Here is a 21020-nt window from a genome sequence, read left to right as displayed (position 1 = left end):
TGGCTTCACCTATAGGGGGAGCCCATTATAGGCCCTCATCATTGGAAGACGGATGCAGGCAAAGTGGAGACCCAACTGGACCTTCACCTAAACCAACCCACATTCCTCGCAGGTTGAGCCCTTTGGTACCAGGGCCAGCAGGACTTAGGAGTGGGTCTCTGGGCAAAGACAATTCAACGAAGTCAGGATGCAGCAGCAAAGTCAAGTGTTCCAGTTGATGGGGCCAGCAGTGGACAGGAGAATCCAAGGATAGGCCAGGAGTTGGGGTATGCGGCAAGGCAGAGAGATGGTAGGAAGGCAGGAGGTCAGGATGGGCAGTAGACGAAGTGAAATCCAGAGATGAGCCAAGTCAGGAATCAGAAGAGCAAGCCAAAGGGATGAGGAGCTGGAATGGAAGCAGAGGCGGAAGCAGGGTATGGAGAGAAGCAGGAACTGGAGCAGGAACACAGGTCAAGGAACTGGAATGGATCGGAGCAGGAACATAGCAACTCACCCTCACAAGGGAGCAGGACCTGTTGCTGAGGTGAGGGAGAGATGGCAAGACAGGGTATTTATACCTGCCTTGCCTGATATCATCACTCTGGGCTATGGGGACTTCCCTGCCGCTGGCCCTTTAAATAGGAGAAAACAGCATGCACGTGCACATGGGGGGACCTTGGACTGCAGTAGTGGCATCAGGAGATGCAGAGAAGGTGGAAAAAGGCCATGCTCACTGAGGTCAGCATCGAGGACGGAGGCCAGCCACGAATGGGGCAGAAGTGAGCCTTCTGGCCCCTGAGGTGAGAGGAACTGGCCGCGTGGGTCTGTGGCTGGGGTGCCTAACATTGATAAGACAGGCTAAGAGAGAATTTGAAAATAAGTTGGCCATAGAGGTAAAAACTCATAATAAAATTGTTTAAAATATATGCAAATCAGAAAGTCTGCGAGGAGGTCGTTTGGACCGTTAGATGATCAAGGGGTTAAAGGGACACTTAGGAAAGATAAGGTCATCATGGAAAGACTAAGCAAATTCTTTGCTTTGGTGTTTTCTGAAGATGATGTTGGAGCGGTACCCATTCTACAGATGATTTTCAAGGGTGAAAATTCAGTTGAACTGAACCAAATCACAGTGAACCTGGAAGATGTGGTAGGCCAGATTGACAAACTAAAGAATAGTAAATCACCTGGACTGGATGGCATATACCCTTTGGTTCTGAAAGAAATAAAAAATGAAATTTCAGATCTATTACAATTTGTAACCTATCATTAAAATTACTAGGGATGTGCAGACCAAAAGTTTAAGTTCATAAGTCCATAAGTCGAAAGGTGGGGTCATTTGCGGTCAATATGGACATATGGAGAATTCCATAAGTTGAGTCTATGTCCATATGTGCAAATAAAAATTTAAACCCCTCACCCGCCTTAATCCCCCCCCCCCCCCAAGACTTACCAAAACTCCCTGGTGGTCCAGCGGGGTAAGGACGCCATTTCTGAACTCCTTTGCAAGGAGCACGTGAGGTCGGCGTCATGTCGGAGTGACGCGGCGTCACATGATTCCCCTCGGGTCCGGGAGCGAACCCGAGGGGAATCACGTGACGTCAGCGCCACGTCGGAGTGACGCGGTGTCACATGATTCCCCTCGGGTTCGCTCCCGGACCCCTCGTTGGGCCCAAACGGCACTTTTGGCCAGCTTGGGGGGGTCAGGAGGCCCCCCCAAGCTGGCCAAAAGTGCCGTTTGGGTCCAACGAGGGGTCCGGGAGCGGAACCGCGATGGACCACGTGACGTTGGCGTCACGTCGGAGTGACGCGGACGTCACGTGATTCCCCGTGCGTCCGCTCCCGGACTCTCACGGAACATTTGGCCAGCTTGGGGAGTTTTGGTAAGTCTTGGGGGGGGGGGGATTAAGGAGGGTGAGGGGTTTAAATTTTTATTTAGATCAACAATCGCGATTTCCAACGTATTCAACATAGCTATGTTGAATACGTTGGAAATCCGATCGTTTACGCCTCATCACTTTTTTAAGTTAAAAAAAAAAAAAAAAGTTGCGTTTTACATTTAAGTTCAAAACGAATGCACACCCCTAAAAATTACCCATTGTACCTGAAAACTGGAAGGTAGCCAATGTAACCCCACTATTTATAAAGGGATCCAGGGGTGATCTGGGGAACTATAGACCAGTAAATTTGAGTTCAGTACCAGGAAAAATTGTGGAAATAGTTATAAAGAATAAAATCAGAAAACATTTCGATAGACTTGGTTTAGTGGGATACAACCAGCACTGATCTGACCTGTGAAATAACTAAGTCCCTGGGGCAAGCAAACTACATTTTCTTTTCTATTCAGGGTGAACCAGTGAAGTTAGCTGGACATAATCTTTACATAATTCTTTCTTGCTCTACTTTCTACAAGAAAGACTATTACCGGTAATCAGGATATTTTAAAACATTGATAAAAGTGAAAAATGATATTTTAGATGCCCATTATAAAAGAATGCATTGTTGGTTGGTTTGTTCAGTAATGGATTTAAATCTCTACTAATTTTCCAGAACATTCATTATATTAATATAAGAAATATTGACCTGCATATTATTAAATAAAATAATTGAGTGGTTAGTAAAGAACTGAGTTGTATACTTGAAAGCAGCTTTTTATACAAAATACTATTTCAATTGCTAAACTACATGGATTTTCATATATCTGTTTAAAAAGTACTGTCATTAGTAAACAGAGCCCAATTGTATTGAGCTAATTGGTAAATTCAAATGGTAAGAAACAAGAATAAAAAGCATTAAAAATCTGAAAAACAAAATTCCTTATTTTAGTTCTTTAAATATCAAATCATTTCAGAAATAAACTAAAGATGCAAATACATAGATTAATTAAAGGAAAGATTATATAGATTAATTAAGAGAAGGTACATTTTCTAGTTCACTGCAATTACATTAAATCTAATAAAGAAAAACATTTTTTGATTTGCAGTGTGCAACAGCCAAGTCATTTATAAGAAGAAAAAATAATTTTACTTCACCATTTACATAGAATACAAATAATCAAAATCAAATTTGCAAGCTGTATTAACATCAAATTAGTTTGAATAATAAGATCTAATTTATAAAACAAAAAAAGCCATGCACTGAAATGTGGAAAATGAAAATGTAGAGATATGCATTTTCTAATAGATATGTATTTTCTACTAGATAAATAGTCAACTTTTGGAAAATGATATAGATCAACTCTAATTTTTAACAAGTTTCCAGCAAAGGTATAGAGAAATATGTGCATTAAGTCTGCAAATCAGTTTGTGGTAAATTCATAGGCATTTGCAGAGGCAAAAATTTGTTTTAGTTTGTTTATTCATTTCAACGGTCACAGTATATCATTTGGTTTGTTTTGAATGAAAAAAAATGTTCATTTATTTGTTTCCATTTATAGTCAAAGGGGGAAGGAATACTCCCTATTTTGGGCTCCCAATTGGGGTTTTCTAATCATTTTTAATGAAATTGGTGGGTAGATCATCACACGAATGCTTCAAGAGTATGTCAACATGGCACCAAAAGTGGTATGAATTTCCCAAGGCCCCAAAATTGAACAAAACTGTACTAGCAGTGGCAGGAGCTCTCCAAGGCCCTGGCAGAGGTGCAGAGCAGCAGAAGAGTGACCAGAACACTTCAAGGCTCCAAAGTTAGGGCAAAAATCACTGACAAGAGTGGCATGAACCCCCTAGGGGCAAAGTGTAACATTTTGGCTGGCTGCGAGATGGTCTGCAACCGGTTGCACTTACCATCAAATCCCCACGACACTGATGTGGCCAAGACGCAGTCTTGCCATTGTTCCTGAAGCTTCCTAGGTGTGCACAGCCAGCGATTTCTGATGACATCAGCAACCCGGCTATTTAAACCATAGCTGTGCTTCACAGCCTTGCCTCAGTAACAGGTCCTCCTGCAGCTTTACAGTGCGTGTTGCTTCCTGAGTGCATTTCCTTGTTGCCTTGCCTCATTGTTACCTTACCGCATGGTGCAATTCAGTCAAAAACCTATACTCCTTGGTCTTTCTCTGATTTGCAGGTGGTTCTTTCTAAGGTCCCCTCTATTTCTCGCGGTGCTCATGCCTGGATCCTCAAGCTGGAGAATCTTACTATGGGCGTACACCTCGCAGTGGGCGATATTAAGGCCCTTTTTGCCCAAACTCCCGGTCTCGACCAATCGGCAGTGTGGACTGACGCCCAGCACTCCGATGTCCTACAGATCCATAAGCATGATGGCGACTCCTTTGGTCCCCATCGTTCTGCCACGTGGAACGCATCGGCGCCCATATCCCAAACCACACGGAATTTGTTTATTGACCTTGCAAACGCCATTACTACATCGCTTAATGTTTCCAACTGTTATGTCTGTGGTGGTACCAATATGGGAGATAACTGGCCATGGGAAGCCAGAGAATGGAATTGGTCCATAACGCATAATGCTTCCTCTCTTGTTCTAGTCCAATTTAGCAAATCCCAATGGATATTAGCCCACTCCATAATACTGCTGGCTATTCATACACTTGATTTGCCTTCCCTTGCCTTGTTTCACTGGTACCTTGCCCTGCCTTGTCTTGCTTGTGTCTTGGTTCCCAGTGCCTTGTCTTTGTCTTGTCTGTCCACCTCTGCTTGACTCCTGGTTCTGACTCTTGCTATGGACACTGACTACTCTTCTGGACTACCATCTTCCCTACCCCAGATTGGACCTTGACCTGCCTGCCTGCTGCCTGCACCAAACTTGGCCTGGAACCATTTTCTCACTGGCTACCTTGACTGCTACCTGAGACTCGACAACATATGACTGCTTCTTACAGGAAATTCACCTAGGTTTTGCTGGCCCCTGGAACCCAAGGGCTCAACCTGTAAAAATCAGGATTGATATAGGAGAAACCCCTGATCCAGTCCTAGTAAGAGCAAGTCCATCTGTTGTTGACATGATCCTAATAGGTTTAACTGCTAGGCTGCATCAATCACACCACAGCTCAAGAGTTCACATCAGTGACAGATTGCTGAGGCCATAAGCTTGGTGGACTCATCCCCAGCTCAGGCTATTTCAGAGTTGGTTCTACAGCTCCAGTAGCAACAAGATCAGCTCAATAATATGACTGGCATACTCTAAAACCTGGTGACCAGAATGGAATCCATATAGGTTCACTCACCTGCATCTGCAATGGCATTTTCTCCAGTTGCACCCACCTGGTATCTAGGACCCATGCCACATCTACCACCATTGCCAAGGTATGAGGGGGATCCTAAGGCCTGCCAAGGCTTTTTCAATCAGTGCAGGATGCACTTCAAGCTAAAACCACCAGCTTCTCCTAGGACTGAGATAAGGTGATGTTTATGTTGTCTTTCCTGGTAGGGCCTGCCCTCAGCATCACCTCTCTGAAAATGGAACAACCCCTGGTAGAGAATATGGATAACTTTCTGAGACAATTCCAGCAGGTATTTGATGAGCTTGGTCAGGCATCATCTGCTGCTACTGAATTACTCTGTATCAGACAGGGCACCCGCACCATGGGTGACTACACCATTCAGTTCCTGATGCTGGCCTCAGAACCTTGTTCGGGTGAAGACAGTCGCATCGCCATCTTTTGGGAAGACCTTGCAGAGCACATTAAGGGTGAACTAGCAGGCTGGCATCTGCTGCTTACTAGAGAATCTCATCACCCTGGCCATTCAAGTGGACCTCCACTTCCAAGAAAGGGCTCGAGAGAGGGAAGTTTCTCATCAGCATTCCAGGTATGAGTTAATACAGAAACGCACTCATATAAGGTTCTTACCTCTCCTGCTTCAAGGTGATAAGCAATCTGTGGTTCATTTATCCAAATAATTATTGTTCATACAAGCAGATCCTGCGGCTCCCTCCATGCCTCCTATGTTAGAGCAAACTCATGAAGCTGGGGGAATATCTCTGGCCAGCCTACACGAAAATGTGACCAGCATATGGGCAGATAATAGGGTCTAGTTATGGTAATCCGGGAGCAAGTGGAGAACCTGGATGCTCTGGAGTTCTTCATCATGTGCCTGCACCAGCACAACCAGACCAAGAAACACAGCAGGACCTATTTTCCTCAAGTCTTTCAATTTTGAACTCTGTAAATATGTTAGTCCCTAGTAGACTGTCTTTGCCCCAGTAAAAGCATCTGGTTTACTTTTTTATTTTCAATTGTAAATAGCTTGTTAGTACATTTTTTAAATCTTAAGAGTTGAGGGGTACTAGTGAGCCATCCAAGAGATTGCAGCATAATCCTTCTGCTCCTACTTCCCTCACATAAAACAAATAGTTGAACATTTTTAAACAAACAATGGAGAGGTAAATGTGAAAGGGAAGCAGCCTAATCCCCTCACCTCGGGGGCCAGAAGGCTTGCTTCTGCCCCGTTCACTGCTGGCCTCCGTCCCCAATGCAGACTTCAGTGGGTACTGCCTGCTTCCACCTTCTCTGCATCTCATGATGCCACTGCTGCTGTCCAAAATTCCCCCAGGTGCAAGCGCATGCCATTTTTCTCTTATTTAAAGGGCCAGCGGCAGGGAAGTCCCCACAGCCCAGAGTGATGACATCAAGCAAGACAGGTATAAATACCCTGCCTTGCCATCTCTCCCTCGCCTCAGCAACAGGTCCTGCTCCCTCGTGAGTGTGAGTTGTTACTTTCCTGCTTCTATCTGTTCCAGTTCCTTGACCTGTGTTTCTGCTCCAGTTCCTGCTCCTCTCCTAACCCTGGTTCCGCCCCTGCTTCCATTCCAGCTCTTCGTCCCCTTGGCTTGCTCTTCTGGTTTCTGACTCGTCTCGTCTCTGGATTTCACTTTATCTGCTGCCTTTCCTGACCTCCTGCCTGCCTACCATCTCTCCGCCTTGCCCCCTGCCCTGACTCCTGGCCTATCTGCTGCTGGCCCCAACCACTGGTACGTCTGACTTCGCTGCTGCCTCCCATCTTCTCCTAAGTCCTGCTGGCCTCGGTGTCCAAGGGCTCAACCTGCAGGGAATGTGAGTTGGTTTAGGTGGTCGCCTGCATCTACCTTCCAATGACAAGAGCCTATAGGGGCCTCCCCCTATAGGCGGGGCCAACTTCGTCTGGGCTCAGGGGTCCACTCTACCTATAACAATCAATGTATTATATTTAACTTGCCAATGCTTATGCATTATCCTATTTTCTTCTGTTGGATCCTTCTTCCAATTTCTGAATGAAGATCTTTGGGCTAAAATAGCCGCTTTCACTTCACATTTTAGCTCTGCTGGCAAACATATGCCCGACCTTCCACCTTTCTTAATGGTGGAATACATCTGGACTGCACTTCTAAGATGGTATTTTTTAACAATACCCATGCCTGCTGCCCACTCTTAGAGGTAGAATTTAAAAGGTGCGAATGCGCATCCATGTGCACTTGCTTCCCGGTGAACACACATGGATGTGCCGATTTTATTGCATGAGCATGCTGGCGCGCACATGTTATAAAATCTGTGGGCCGTGCACACATGTGCGCTGGATTTTATCATCCACACGTGCATGTGCGGGCAGCACGCGCAGGAGGGCGTGCATGTTATAAAATCCGTGGGCTGCACGCACATGCCCGCAGGATTTTATAATCTGGATTTTATAATCCACGTGCGCATGTGCAGGTGGCGCACGCAGGGGGGCCTAATTTTTTAAAAGTATGCACGGCGACAAGTTCATGCCTCTCCCAGTTCCCTCACAGTGCGCTCCAATTAAGGGGCAGACTGGGAGGGAACTTTTCAACCCACCTGACATTCCTCCCTCTTCCACTCTCCTCCCCACCCCCTATCCTTATCCTATCTAACCCCAAATTTTTTATTTTAGCTTTTTCTCCTCTTCAGGAGCAGTAGCAACTTGCATGTGCCAGCAGGCTGCCATCACGTGCTTCCCTGGCACAGCTTCAAATGGCCGCTGTACCAGCCATTTCCAGCCCCACCCCTCCTCACCCCCTGGACCGCCCCTTTCTCTGTGCTCAGCATTTCTGCGTGTAACAGGGGTTACGAGCATGGCCAGGCCCCTTTGAAAATGTGTGCGGCATGCGCAAAGCCCGTCCACAGACATAACACCCGTTTTTTATGCACGTGGCCATTTTAAAATTCGGCCGTTAACCTTTGTAGCTGCACCTTTCAGGGTTTTTTTTTTAATGTTTTTCTCATTTTATCAAAGTTTCTCTTTTGAAACTTTAGTGCTGGAGCCATGGATTTACTTATTGTCTCCCTTCTAGTCATTAATTCAAATTTGATCACATTCTGATCACTATTGCCATGCGACCCCACTACAGTTACCTATCTCACCAAATCCTGTGCCCCATTGAGAATTAGATCAAAAATTGTTCCCTCTCTCCTCAGTTCCTCCATAAAACTGTCATTTATTCCATCCAAGAAGGTTATCTGTCTAGGATGTCCTGATGTGACACTTACCCAGTCAATACTAGGGTAATTGAACTCTCCCATTATTACTGCTCTACCAATTTGGTTACTTTCCCTAATTTCTCTTAGCATTTCATAGTCTGTCTCATCATTTTGGCTAGGTGGAAGGCAGGATACTCCTATTGGTATACTCTTCCTCAACACACAAGGGATTTAAACCCATAAAGATAAAATTGTGCATTTAGTCTCTTACAGGATCTTTATTTTGTTAGACTCTATGCATCTCAGACATAATGTGCCACCCCACCACTAAGTTGCTCCTCTCAATCATTGTGATATAATTTATACCCTGGTATAGCACTATCCCATTGGTTATCCTCTTTCCACCATGTCTCTGAGATGCCAATTAAGTCTATGTCATCATTCACAGCTATACATTCTAACTCATCTTAGACTTCTGGCATTAGCATACAAACATTTCAAAGTGGGTTTTTTGTTCGTATTAACATTCTGCTTTTCAGTTGACAGGGATAAATTAGAATCATTTAGCTCAGGTGAATCTTTAATTATAGGCACAGGGACTACTTTTCTTATTATTGGAACCATTCTGTTGGAATGCCCTAACTATAATGCTTCATTAGAATATTTCAAAGATACCTCCTTCTGAATCATGTGCTGCTGAGCGACTGTCGGCTTTCCCCTTTGATTTTGTTTAAAAGTTGCTCTATCTACTTTTTAAAGGTTAGCTCCAGGAGCCTGGCTCCATGCTGGTTAAGGTGGAGACCATCCCTTTTTAAAAGACTCCCCCTTTCCCCAAAAGTTTCCTCAATTCCTTTCAAAATTGAATCCCTCTTACCTGCACCATCGTCTCAGCTATGCACTGAGACTCCGGAGCTCTGCCTTTCTCTGGGTACCTAGATGTGTAACAGGGAGCATTGCAGAGAATGCTACCCTGGAGGCTCTGGATTTCAACTTTCTACCTAAGAGCCTACATTTAGCTTCCAGATCATTCCTCCCACATTTCCCCATGTTGCTGGTGCCCACATGTACCATATCAGCCGGCTCCTGCCCAGAACTGTCTAAAATCCCATATAGGTGACGTGTGAGGTCCACTTAACATTGCACTAGGTAGGCATGTTACCAGGCAATCCTCATGCCCATCAGCCAGTGGTCTACATTCCTAATAATTGAATCACTAATTATGACCTAACCCTTCTCTCCTAGGCAGTTGCCCTGGGAGACTCATTCTCAGTGTGAGAGGGCAATGCATCACATGGAGAGCAGGTCCTTGCTACAAGATCATTTCCTGCTGCATCATATTATTGCACACTGACCAAGAGACCTTTCTCTTCCAAGGCATCACCGGGGTGCCAGACTGGAGCTGGGACTTGGCTACTATGTCCTTGAAGGTCTCATCTATATAGCTCTCTGTCTGCCTCAGCTCCTCCAAGTCTGTCACTCTAGCCTCCAGAGATTGGACTTGTTCTCTGAGAGACAAGAGCTCTTTTCACCGGGTGCACACATACAACATCTTTCCAAAGGGTAAAAAATCATTCATGTGACACTTGATGCATTAGACTGCAAGGCCCCCCTCTAGCCTTCATCTTAATTTTATTCAGTTTCTAGTTGAGTTTAGGTTGCTATGGGAGTAAGAATGTGTACAATTAGGGTCCTTTAAATATATTAGTGTATTCACTATTAAACTGTTGATAAGGTGTTGGGAATTTCTGAATTTAAGTTACAAGGCTGATAATTTTTTTTTCAGTGTGAAGGTGTCACCTGCCTATAAATCAAAGGATGAGCTATAGGTGGGCGAGGAAGGGGTAGGTGAGGAAGGAGTGGGAGTGAGGGAAAGACAAACACACAATCTCCTGTTTTTTTGCTTGCCCTCGACTAGCTTTTTAATACAAACACACAAAACTCCTGTTTTTTGCCTGTCATCTAACTATTTAATACAGACAAACACTATTTATTTATTTGTTTGTTTGTGCACTCGCTTTTCTACCACAAAGTCACTCAGTATTATTGCGGTTTATAAACTGAAATTTAATAAAAGACAAACATCTCGAGGTACCAATCCGAATTCCTCTGTATAATTGGGGCTTAATATCACTTCCATTCAATACTTCTGCCTATGACACTATGACTCCAAAATATCTCAGAAACAACCAGGTCTTTAAACTTTTCTTAAATTTGGGAGTAGATAATTTACCTCTCAATGATTCTGCCATATTATTCCATAGGATGGGTCTACTTATGAAACAAGTTTGATCTCTGATATCCTCTATGTGTGCTGCTTTGATCGAAGGGATTTCCAGCAGTTCCTTATTCAATGATTGTAAGGATTGCGAGGGAATATACATTAAGGCTGCACCAAGCCATGGGGTATTTACTATTTACCTGATTGACTAACTTATGAATAAGCATAAGGATTTGGTATTCAATTCTTAATGATATAGGAAGCCAGTGCAATTTAACAAGGACCAGGGTAATATGATCAAACCTCGTACTTCCAGAAAATAAGCGAGCTGCTGAATTTTGTAACAGCAGCAATTGCCGAAGTGTTGAATCAAGAAGACCAAACAACAAGAGAGAATTACAATAATCTAAATATGCCAGGAGCAGAGATTGAACAAGTCTATAGTCTAAAGGCTTTAGCAGAGATTTAAGTTTCTTCAACAAGTGGATCTTATAGAATCCAGATCAAATTGTTTGTTTAATTTAAGCAGACATTGAAAGCCTGAAGTCTAACATAACCCCGAGATCTCTCTCAACTGAAGAGATTTTTATTGTATGACCCTTTAAGGAAATCTAAAGGTTTGTGGGAACATCTTTTCTTCTAGACAAAAACTTAATTTCCAATTTAGAAAGATTCAATACCAGCCAATTATGAGACATCCATCACTGAATTGCCTCCAGATAGATTTCAATTAGACCATTGCGGAGGCAATTGTACCCTTTATTGGAACTAAAAATTGAATGTCATCCACATAGATAAAAGAAGAGAGCTCCAGGACTGCCAAACGTTTATACAATGGAATTAGGTATATGTTAAATAAAATTGCCAAAAGGGCAGAACCCCTGGAAGGAACCTTGATCTAATTTGAGGAATGTTTTCCAATAGTAATTTACTGCAATCAAACTGAGACGTACGAACAGAACAGTGCTCTCTTGTGAAGATTTGATGACCTTCGGAGTGAGGAAACTCACCCAAAGATGAGATTGGTGCAATGTTCTCTCAACCTAGCTTGATGATGTTAATAGAACTGTCTGATAATCATATGATCCTAGAGGCTTTACCATCATGTTTCACCAATTGTTTTAAGGATGTCTGTTTGAATGTCAAAGTGGCCCCTAAACCCTACACTAATACCTAAACCTCACCTCAAGTGACTAGGTAGGCCTCATATAGAGGTATAAATACCTACCTATTATGAGGGCACTATAGCTTCTCTCTCTCTCTCTCTCTTCCCCTTCCTCCTCCCCCAGTGGTTGTAGAAGGGCCCTGATAGCTAGGCTGGATCTCCAGCAGCTTAAAATGGTCCCCCCAGTGGTTGAATGTAGGAAATAACAATTCTGGCACTTATCGCAAAGTGCAAAAATGTTATTGCAGTTTGTGCTAATACCTATGCATAGCACACTTTGTGATATACTGCCTTTTACCATAAAACATGTCCCTTTTCCTATCACATGTGATATTTAGTGCATTTTGATAAATCCAGGCCAAAGATTGGTTACAGAGGTGGTATTCATAGGCAGGTATTAATAATTATCAAGTGAAATATTTTCTAGTACGTTAAAATTGATTTAGTAAATAAGGCAAAGAGGATGGATATTAAAATGAAATTATAGCTTTTACTTCTTAATCAGTAAGTTGTTTTGAGGATCTTGCATTCCCTCTTTTGATTTATTCCTCATGATTCGATTTTATCTTTTGTCCTTCTTGTTTTGTTGTTCTGTTTATTCTGATGTTTCTAAGTTAAATCATAAGCATTTTTGAATAGCCATGTTTTTAATTCACGTTTTAATCTCTTTCATTCTGGTTAAATACGTAATGTCTCAGGCAGAGAATTCCAGAGCTTTGGACCCGTTATGGAAAACACTCGACATCTTGTTTGTATCAGATGAGTGCATCGTATTGTGGGAATATACAATAGTCCTTTATTTTGAGATCTTAGTGCTCGCTGAGGATTATAAGGTTGTAGTGTCACTCCTAATAAGCTTACCTAAACTAGTCATTATTATTGACTTCAAACAAGAAGGCTTTTTCTATTTAGGGAGCAAAGAATTATTCAAAAGCGCCATATTTACCCTGACCTATATTCATTGCAATAGAAGAGGCAAAGCCCTTTGAATTTTCACTATTATTCAGGATAACTTCCATAATTAACCACACTGAAGACAAAAACATCAACCAGCAAGCAAAAGAATAAAAAAAACATTTTAATCAGAACAAAACTAAATGTTCACTCAGGCATGCATGAAGGGGTGCACAAAGGGGCAAACCCTTTTGTCGCGCTCCAGTGTGCATGTGAGAGAGGCATACCCCACCAGCGTGAGCGCCTCTAGCTTCGTAGGTCTCCTATTATGCTGAAGGTACTGATGTTTTCACAGCGAGTGGAGACCCGGTTCCAGAACGCGATACATGATTGAACACTGTTGTGTATTATATAGATGTTTACATAATCCATTTGTACCAATTTGTCTGAACTAAATTGGGAACTCAAGGCAATACACATAAGCCCCTGAGGCAGCCGTTTTATGCGGCGAAACTCAGCCAGAGTCGGGCTACCTTTTTGTCTCCATCTCAATAAAGAAATTGAAAAAGACTACAGGCATCTATCCCTTTGTTATTCCTTATTTCCGACCCAATGCACTTTCAGTATAGCCTTGTTAAGTTTACAACGTTATTCCTCTGTCTCCGGCACATTTCTGTTTCCAAGTTTACATAACCTTGTTTTATTGTAACTTTTCTTCCTCTTCAATATTATTGTTACAACCCCCCTATTCCTTGTGAACCGATCTGATATCATTTGTGTCATGAATGTCGGTATAGAAAAAGAGTTAAATAACTAAATAAATAAATTGCGGGGGTCTCGCAGCATCTGTCTCTAATCCTGCAGCTTGTCGTGTTCTCCAGATGGAAAGGCCATGGTTACTAGGGGTGTGCATTCATTTCCAACGTATTTGTAATCCGCAACGTATAGGGCCATATTCGGCATGACTTCCATAATTAACCACACTGAAGACAAAAACTTCAACCAGCAAGCAAGCAAGCAAAAGAATAAAATAAAACATTTCAATCAGAACAAAACTAAATGTTCACTCAGGCATGCATGAAGGGGTGCACAAAGGAGCAAACCACTTTGTCGCACTCCAGTGTGCATGTGAGAGAGGCATACCCCACAGCATGAGCGCCTCTAGCTTCGCAGGTCTCCTATTATCACCACCTATCCCATAACGTTTTACATTGTCTAGAAGCCTCTCATGAGAAACTTTCTCAAATGCCTTCTGAAAATCCAAATACACTACATCTATCGGTTCACCTTCATCTACATGTTTATTAATCCCCTGCCATTCACAGTAGTTCTAGCTTTAAAGAACAGGTAAACAGGTCAAAGTGCATAAAAGAAAACAGGCCTAGAATAAAAGGGTTCTGCAGTAATACCAAGCAGGTGTCCTTGTACTAACGTGTCCTGACAGCTGTCATCTAGCACCACTAGCTGTACTTCTTTCAATAGCAGAGCTCTTTCAATACTGCTAACCTGTTATATTATTTAATGCAGAGGTTTCCAAACCTGTCCTGAGGGACCCCCAGCCTATTGGGTTTTCAGGATATCTACAATGAATATGCATGAGATAAAATGTGCATGCTATGGAGGCAGTGCATAGCACTGATCTAATGTATTCATCATAGGAAGAATGCATCGATGCTAGGGTAAGTCATTGCAGCTATTTCAAGCCTTCTCTATCAAGGCACTACATAGATTGTTTCTATACCCTCTACACATGCAGCCAATGAAATGTTGTTGGTAGTGGACTATAGTTCATAAAATTACAATTGTTTCTTTTAACACCTTGGTGCCATGCCAAAGAATTAATAGATTTTATCAGAATCACTTCTCACAATTTCTGCTGCTTTCTATTATCACCTAGGCAAATTAATAAATATTTGGCTATAATGTACATGCATATGAAAATAGGTTTGAGATGGATAATCTTCAGGATTTTGGTGCCCTTCAGGACACATGGTATCTTCATTTTATCCACATGGTTAAAGGTGCACTTAGACAATTAATCAAAACAGAGTGTTAACAAGCACATAGCCTAGCCTGACACATGTTATGTGATCTCCTGAACCTTTATTAATGCTGTATGGCAGCCAGCTATGGCAGTAATGGACAAACAGATGTTAGTGCACTTGTGTATAGATGCATGTACATTTTTTCTTGATCAAGGATCATTCATACATATATGATTATATTAACTTCGGATGAATGACAGCCATGGTTATAATCATAACCCATAGGCCAGATAGTGACATAATGCCAGGCATCCAAAACCAAACTGTGAAGAAGAAATAAAGCTACATATCTGAGAAAGGAGGAAAACCTTCTAGATTACATTTAAAAAACCCAAATACCCAGAACTTTGCTATTCCCCTATCCTGTTGTACATTTTGAGGCTAAGGGCCAGATTGTGGATGAGCTAAGATAAGAGTGAATCACAAATGCAAGGCAAAATGTCCTAAAGGGTTTGGAGTCCAAACATCTCAGAGCTATTGCTCACAAATACCATATATCAAAGGCCAGCTATGGTACAACGAAGAAGCCATCATTAGTTCTGACCTAGATACTCCCAGCCTCTTATGACTGTAGCTGTATGACTTGCATGCCCTGTGAATGGCAAGATAAAAATGTGGATGTGTTTATAGGCATCAGTGTACCTGCTGTATTTTCTTTGATAATTGTGTGAAGTACAGTCATGAAGAGTTTAAGTGGCTGCTTCAGTGATTAAGGTGAAGGCTAACGATCTTTAATAATTACAGTGTGCATACAAAATACAAAGTGTGAAATTGGGTCCAAACCTTAGTTTTGCCTAAAATATAGTAGTCTACTATTCCAGGCTATTAAAACTCTTCTCCTTGCTCTTTATTTATTCCAGAGGTTCACCTTGCTCATTGATTCTTTGCTTCTATATATAGACTTGAGGCCAGGGACTCTTGAAAAACCCAAATCAAGTAAAGGATAGAGAGATGGAGACCTTCAATGAAACAATCAGCATTGTTTTCTTCAACATTATGAGAAGGCAATGACATATACTTACAGGCAAAGTAGCACTCTATTATTCTGCATTTAACCTGGCTGCCACTCCATGTGGTTTTTCCCGGTCATTAAGGGTGGGGAGAGACACACACTGGATCCTCATATAGATCCTGGATCATGTCAGCTGGGATGCCATATCAGATAGCTATATGGTGAAACATGTATCAGACTAACACTATCTTAGTGACAATGTGAGGGTCATACTGTAAGGCTCTCCCATTTTATCTAAACATCAAAAATATCTTTTGAAAACACCAAAGGTACATTTGATGACTGAGCATTTAGATGTGAGTACATCATTGTACCATTTGACATTATGGCTCCTGGAAGCCTGGCCTGGTAGTTTAAGTGGGATTTCTATTGGTGCAGGCTTCAGTAGGCATATTTCCTGGAGATTTAAATAAATAATGTGGAAATTTACTGGTTTTCTCATACTATTTTCCCCTAAAACCCAATAACTACAACTCAAAATCTATAGATATGTTTGAGTTATTTTATCCCAAAAAACATGTTATTTTAAGGCAATAAGCCAAAGGCAACCTTCATTTGCATGAAATTAGCTTGTTTGCATGCTCATGATATTTTTAGTTTTTTGCACAATATTTGATACATTTTGTGATAATGCCAATAATTTCATGATAAATGTCATTTATTGAGCGATAAAGGCCATATACAGCATGATATAGCCGTATTTCACCATAGTAAATGATCATCATAGACTGTATGCCCTCTGAGGATAAGGCAATAAATACAGTACCATTTTGAAGTGCCTGAAAAGTGGAATATAAATAAAATACAAAAAATAAAAATAATATAAGAGTTTGTCCTATTGTATTTTGCTATTACTTAATAAAAAAAAGTTTAAACAGAAAATCAAGAAGTATGCACATAAGTCCCAGCCATGTCTAAAATATACCTTTGGAATGCCTCTCCTCTATGCATGGAAAAGTACACACACACACACACACACACATACACACACACACACACACACACACACAGAACCAGCACCATGAACTTTCAAATGGAACAACCCGGTGTGGTTTTCCCCTTCTCAATACACTTATCCCAGTCCTTGTAGCAACAGTTCTTGGCCAGCAGCTATTTCCCATGGTTCTGTCTGAAACACTGCAATCATAGTGCTATTGAGTTACAGGGCTGCCCATGGAAACAATTATAACTAAATTTGTGATCCTTCTTGAAGTGCCATCATTTCTAGCAACTAGGGAAAGCATTTGAAAGTTTGTAAACTGCTATTACCACATAAACAATGAAAGAATAAATTTAGTCACTACAAACCATTATATATACTATTGCTTTCTTCTCTTTTCCTATCTCCCTTTCTCACACCTCTATATTCCCTTGGTGCTTTAATATCCTCAGAAATACCAGCTGCAATTGAAGAGCGATAATGCAATCAGCAGTATAAATGTCTCCATGTAGTGGAACCATTTCTGTTTCCCATGACATCCATCAATCCAAGACAGACTCTGTTGATACTTCTAACCGGTTTTGCTCTCTTCCTTTGAGACAGTTTTTAAGATTTACTGTATCTAGAGCAGCTCAGTTCCTGTGGTTTGAATGCTGATCAGAAAGTGAAAAAGAAATGCTTATAAAAAAGAAAGATTGCTCAATTGATAGGTTGATTTAATGTTTAAATATCTATAGAAAAGGGTGTCTTTTTCTATTTTAGAAATACGTAGCAGCATTTTTCTAATGGCAGCTTTCTTCATTCCATGGCAGCACAAAAAGTCTTAATTAAATTCATGTTTATGGAAATCTTTTGGATCTGTTTTTTTAAACTATGGCAGAGGGTTGTTCTTGTGGCCAGGAACACTACTAGGAGCATTAGTTACTAGGAACATTGCTAGGGGCAGGAACATGCATCCATTTCTGCCCATGAGACTGCATATTTCTACTCCTTCACCCCACACTGATATCGAAGGGGCCTGAAGCCCCAAACTAACTTGTCCTGTATCAAAACTCATACACACAACAAATCCCTTTTTCTCTAAAGTTCCGCCCTTCCCTCACAATACCTCCCCAAAAGAATAAATTGGTAAGCCCTACCTCTGGGTGCAACACCTGTCCCACCCAAAATTCTAATAAATAGACTCACTGCACCCGCATTGCTGAACCTCATCTCCTTCTGCCTCAGATCCCTCTTACCATTAAAAGCCCTGAGGTGGTAAAAAGTGCTGAAGCAGCCCACAGTTGCCACTGCTTCACCAAGCACCATCAATCAGACTGGTGACAGCTGATCTGAGGGTTCCCCAAATGTATAGAGCATTTGGAGAAATTTAGGTCACAGCTGTACAATAAGCAGTTTAGTGGCACATCACCACAGACAACAGGACAGCTGGATTGATATCAACAGGCTAAAACTCCCCCAAAACAAACAGAGCAATGCAGACAGGCTGGTGGTGCCAGAAATTGTTTAAGTTTTTGTGTATAAAATACAAAATTTTGACAATCTGTCATACACACTAGATATGTATATTGACTTTCTTTTAGGTCAGTGTACTAATGTGCACTTTTGCTTTCGCTAGTGTTTCACAAGCTCATTAACTACTTTTGAAAAATACTTTTCTAAAGATTTTGGTACGTAAAATTAAGGGTTGGGAGCAGGATCACATAAAACTCAAATAGGATTGGAAGTGAAGTAAAACTTAATTTTCAGAAAAGTGTGTACATGAGGAGTAACAAAACTTAAAGTAGAAAATGTGATAGGGCAGGATGGAATATATCTGAGGGTATTAAGGAAACCTGGATCGTTTCTGGTGGCACCAATGGCTGACCTTTTCAATGTTTCTTTAAAGTCTGGAGTAGTCCTGGAGGACTGGAAAAGGGCACATGAGGTTCCTATTCAAAAAGTGGAAGTAAGGAGGAGGCTGAGATCTAATGACCAGTTAGTCTTTTGATTATAGCTGGTTAATCCTAAAACTGATCTGGTAACTTTTAGCCAGATAATTTTATTCAGCGATATTCAGCAGGGTATTTATCTCAGCAAATATACAGGATAATGTATCTGGCTATCTTTAGCCGCATAAATTATCTTGTGGGTTTTGTTTTTTTTTTTATTGTCTTCCAAAAGATTTTATGGATAATATATGTTAATTTTGATACTTTATAATTTCTGTTCAAGCTTTTAACTGTTACTTGAAATTGCTATTTTTCTTTATTATTTGTATTCATTAGCTCCTCAGTATCCATATTGTGTTAATATAATCTTTAAGTTACTTTTCTAGTATTAGAGGTAAAGTATCATTATTCAGTACCAAAAACTAAATTATAGGCATTGTGGTAGCACTGCCCGTAATATATTTAGGGTTGGGTATTGTGGCTAAATATCCCCTTCCTAGAGCAATAACTAGGCAACATAGAAATATATATATATACCGTATATTTCTTTTGTAAACTGTGGTACTTACATTCGGGGTATTTTTGTCATGCTTCTACAAGTCATATTTCTCTTTCTAGATGAAGTCCCTGGCAGGGACTCTCTGCTACTATTTTTGCCCTATTTGTCAGAATGAAGGTTGTTTGCATTTTTGGGGTCTTCCCCCTGCCTTTAGCTGTTCCCTTTTTGGGATGGTTCCTGCTCCCTATATATTGATGAGTGAGCATGCTCAGAGTCAGAGGGTAGGCAATATTACAAGGTGTAGAAGTTAGGTGGGCTTCACAATCAGTGAAGAACAGAGAAGTGTGGAGTATTTGAGGAGTTAAGTGATGAGAGGAAGCAGTGAGGATTTTTAGAATTTGGACTTTCTGACCAGTGGCTTGCACAGGAGGGTCAAGGGATCCTCTTTCTGGCAGGGCTAGATTTTGCTAGTGACCAGTTAACAGTGGACAGTAGGGATGTGAATCGTTTTTTGACGATTTTAAAAAAATCGTCAGATATTTTTTAAATCGTCAAAAATCGTTAAGAGTCGCGATACAATAGAAATTCCCCCGATTTATCGTGAAAAATCGTAAATTGGGGGAGGGGGGAGGGCGGGAAAACCGGCACACCAAAACAACCCCTAAACCCACCCCAACCCTATAAAACTAATCCCTTACCTTCCCCCACCCTCCCAAACCCCCCCAAAACTTTTTACGAGTACCTGGTGGTCCAGTGGGGGCGCGGGGACTGATCTCCCGCTCTCGAGCCATCGGCACCATTTTGGCTGCCACTCAAAAATGGCGCCGATGGCCCGATAAAAAAAAAAACCCCACCCGACCGTTTAAAAATGACCCCTTAGCTTCCCCCACCCTCCCAAGCCCCCCAAAACATTTTAAAATTACCTGGTGGTCTAGTGGTGGTCCCGGCAGCGATCTCCCGTTCTCAGGCCGTCGGCTGCCACTCATAAAGATGGAGCCGATGGTCCTTTGCCCTTACCATGTGACAGGGTATCCATGCCATTGGCCGGCCCCTGTCACATGGTAGGAGCACTGGCTGGCTGGTGCAATCTTTAAAGATGGCTGCCACCATCGTAAAGATGGGCACCGCCATCTTTAAAGATGGCCGCCACCATCGTAAAGATGGTCGGCACCATCTTTAAAGATGGTGCCGACCATCCAGTGCTCCTACCATGTGAAAGGGGCCGGCCAATGGCACAGATACCCTGTCACATGGTAAGGGCAAAGGGCCATTGGCGCCATCTTTATGAGTGGCAGCCGATGGCCCGAGAATGGGAGATCACTCCTGGGACCACCACTAGACCACCAGGTAATTTTAAAATGTTTTGGGGGCTCGGGAGGGTGGGGGAAGCTAAGGGGTCATTTTAAAGGGTCAGGTGTTTTGTTTTTTTTATCGGGCCATCGGCGCCATTTTTGAGTGGCAGTCAAAATGGCGCCGATGGCCCAAGAGCGGGAGATCAGTCCCCATGCCCCCACTGGACCACCAGGTACTTGTAAAATGTTTTGGGGGGGTTTGGGAGGGTGGGGGAAGGTAAAGGGTCAATTTTAAAGGGTCGGTCCTCATGAAAAAAAAATTAACGATGTGAATCAGAACCGATTCCGATTCACATCACCACCGATCAGATTTTTTTCTCCCTCTAGCCGAACCCGATCGTTAAGACGATCGGGCACACGATTCACATCCCTAGTGGACAGTGATTGCTGCTGGAGCAGCTTTTTCCATATCCAGCAAAAAGTAGGAGCTACTTCTTTCCTGTTTAGAAGAAGTATTTTGAGCAAGTACTTTTGGAGAAGTTTGTGAGAGAGTTTTGAGATCTTTTGTCCTCAAGTTAAGGCTGGAGGAAGAGGACAATTTTCCTACTCTCTATGGTGAGAGGTTTGGCATGGACAATGATTCAATGGGAGCATCATGAGTCAGAAGAGGTTGCAAC

Source organism: Rhinatrema bivittatum, chromosome 2, assembly GCF_901001135.1.
Source record: "Rhinatrema bivittatum chromosome 2, aRhiBiv1.1, whole genome shotgun sequence".
Classification (NCBI taxonomy): Eukaryota; Metazoa; Chordata; class Amphibia; order Gymnophiona; family Rhinatrematidae; genus Rhinatrema; species Rhinatrema bivittatum.
The sequence above is the reverse complement of the archived record's forward strand: the minus strand, read 5'-3'. Positions refer to the sequence as shown.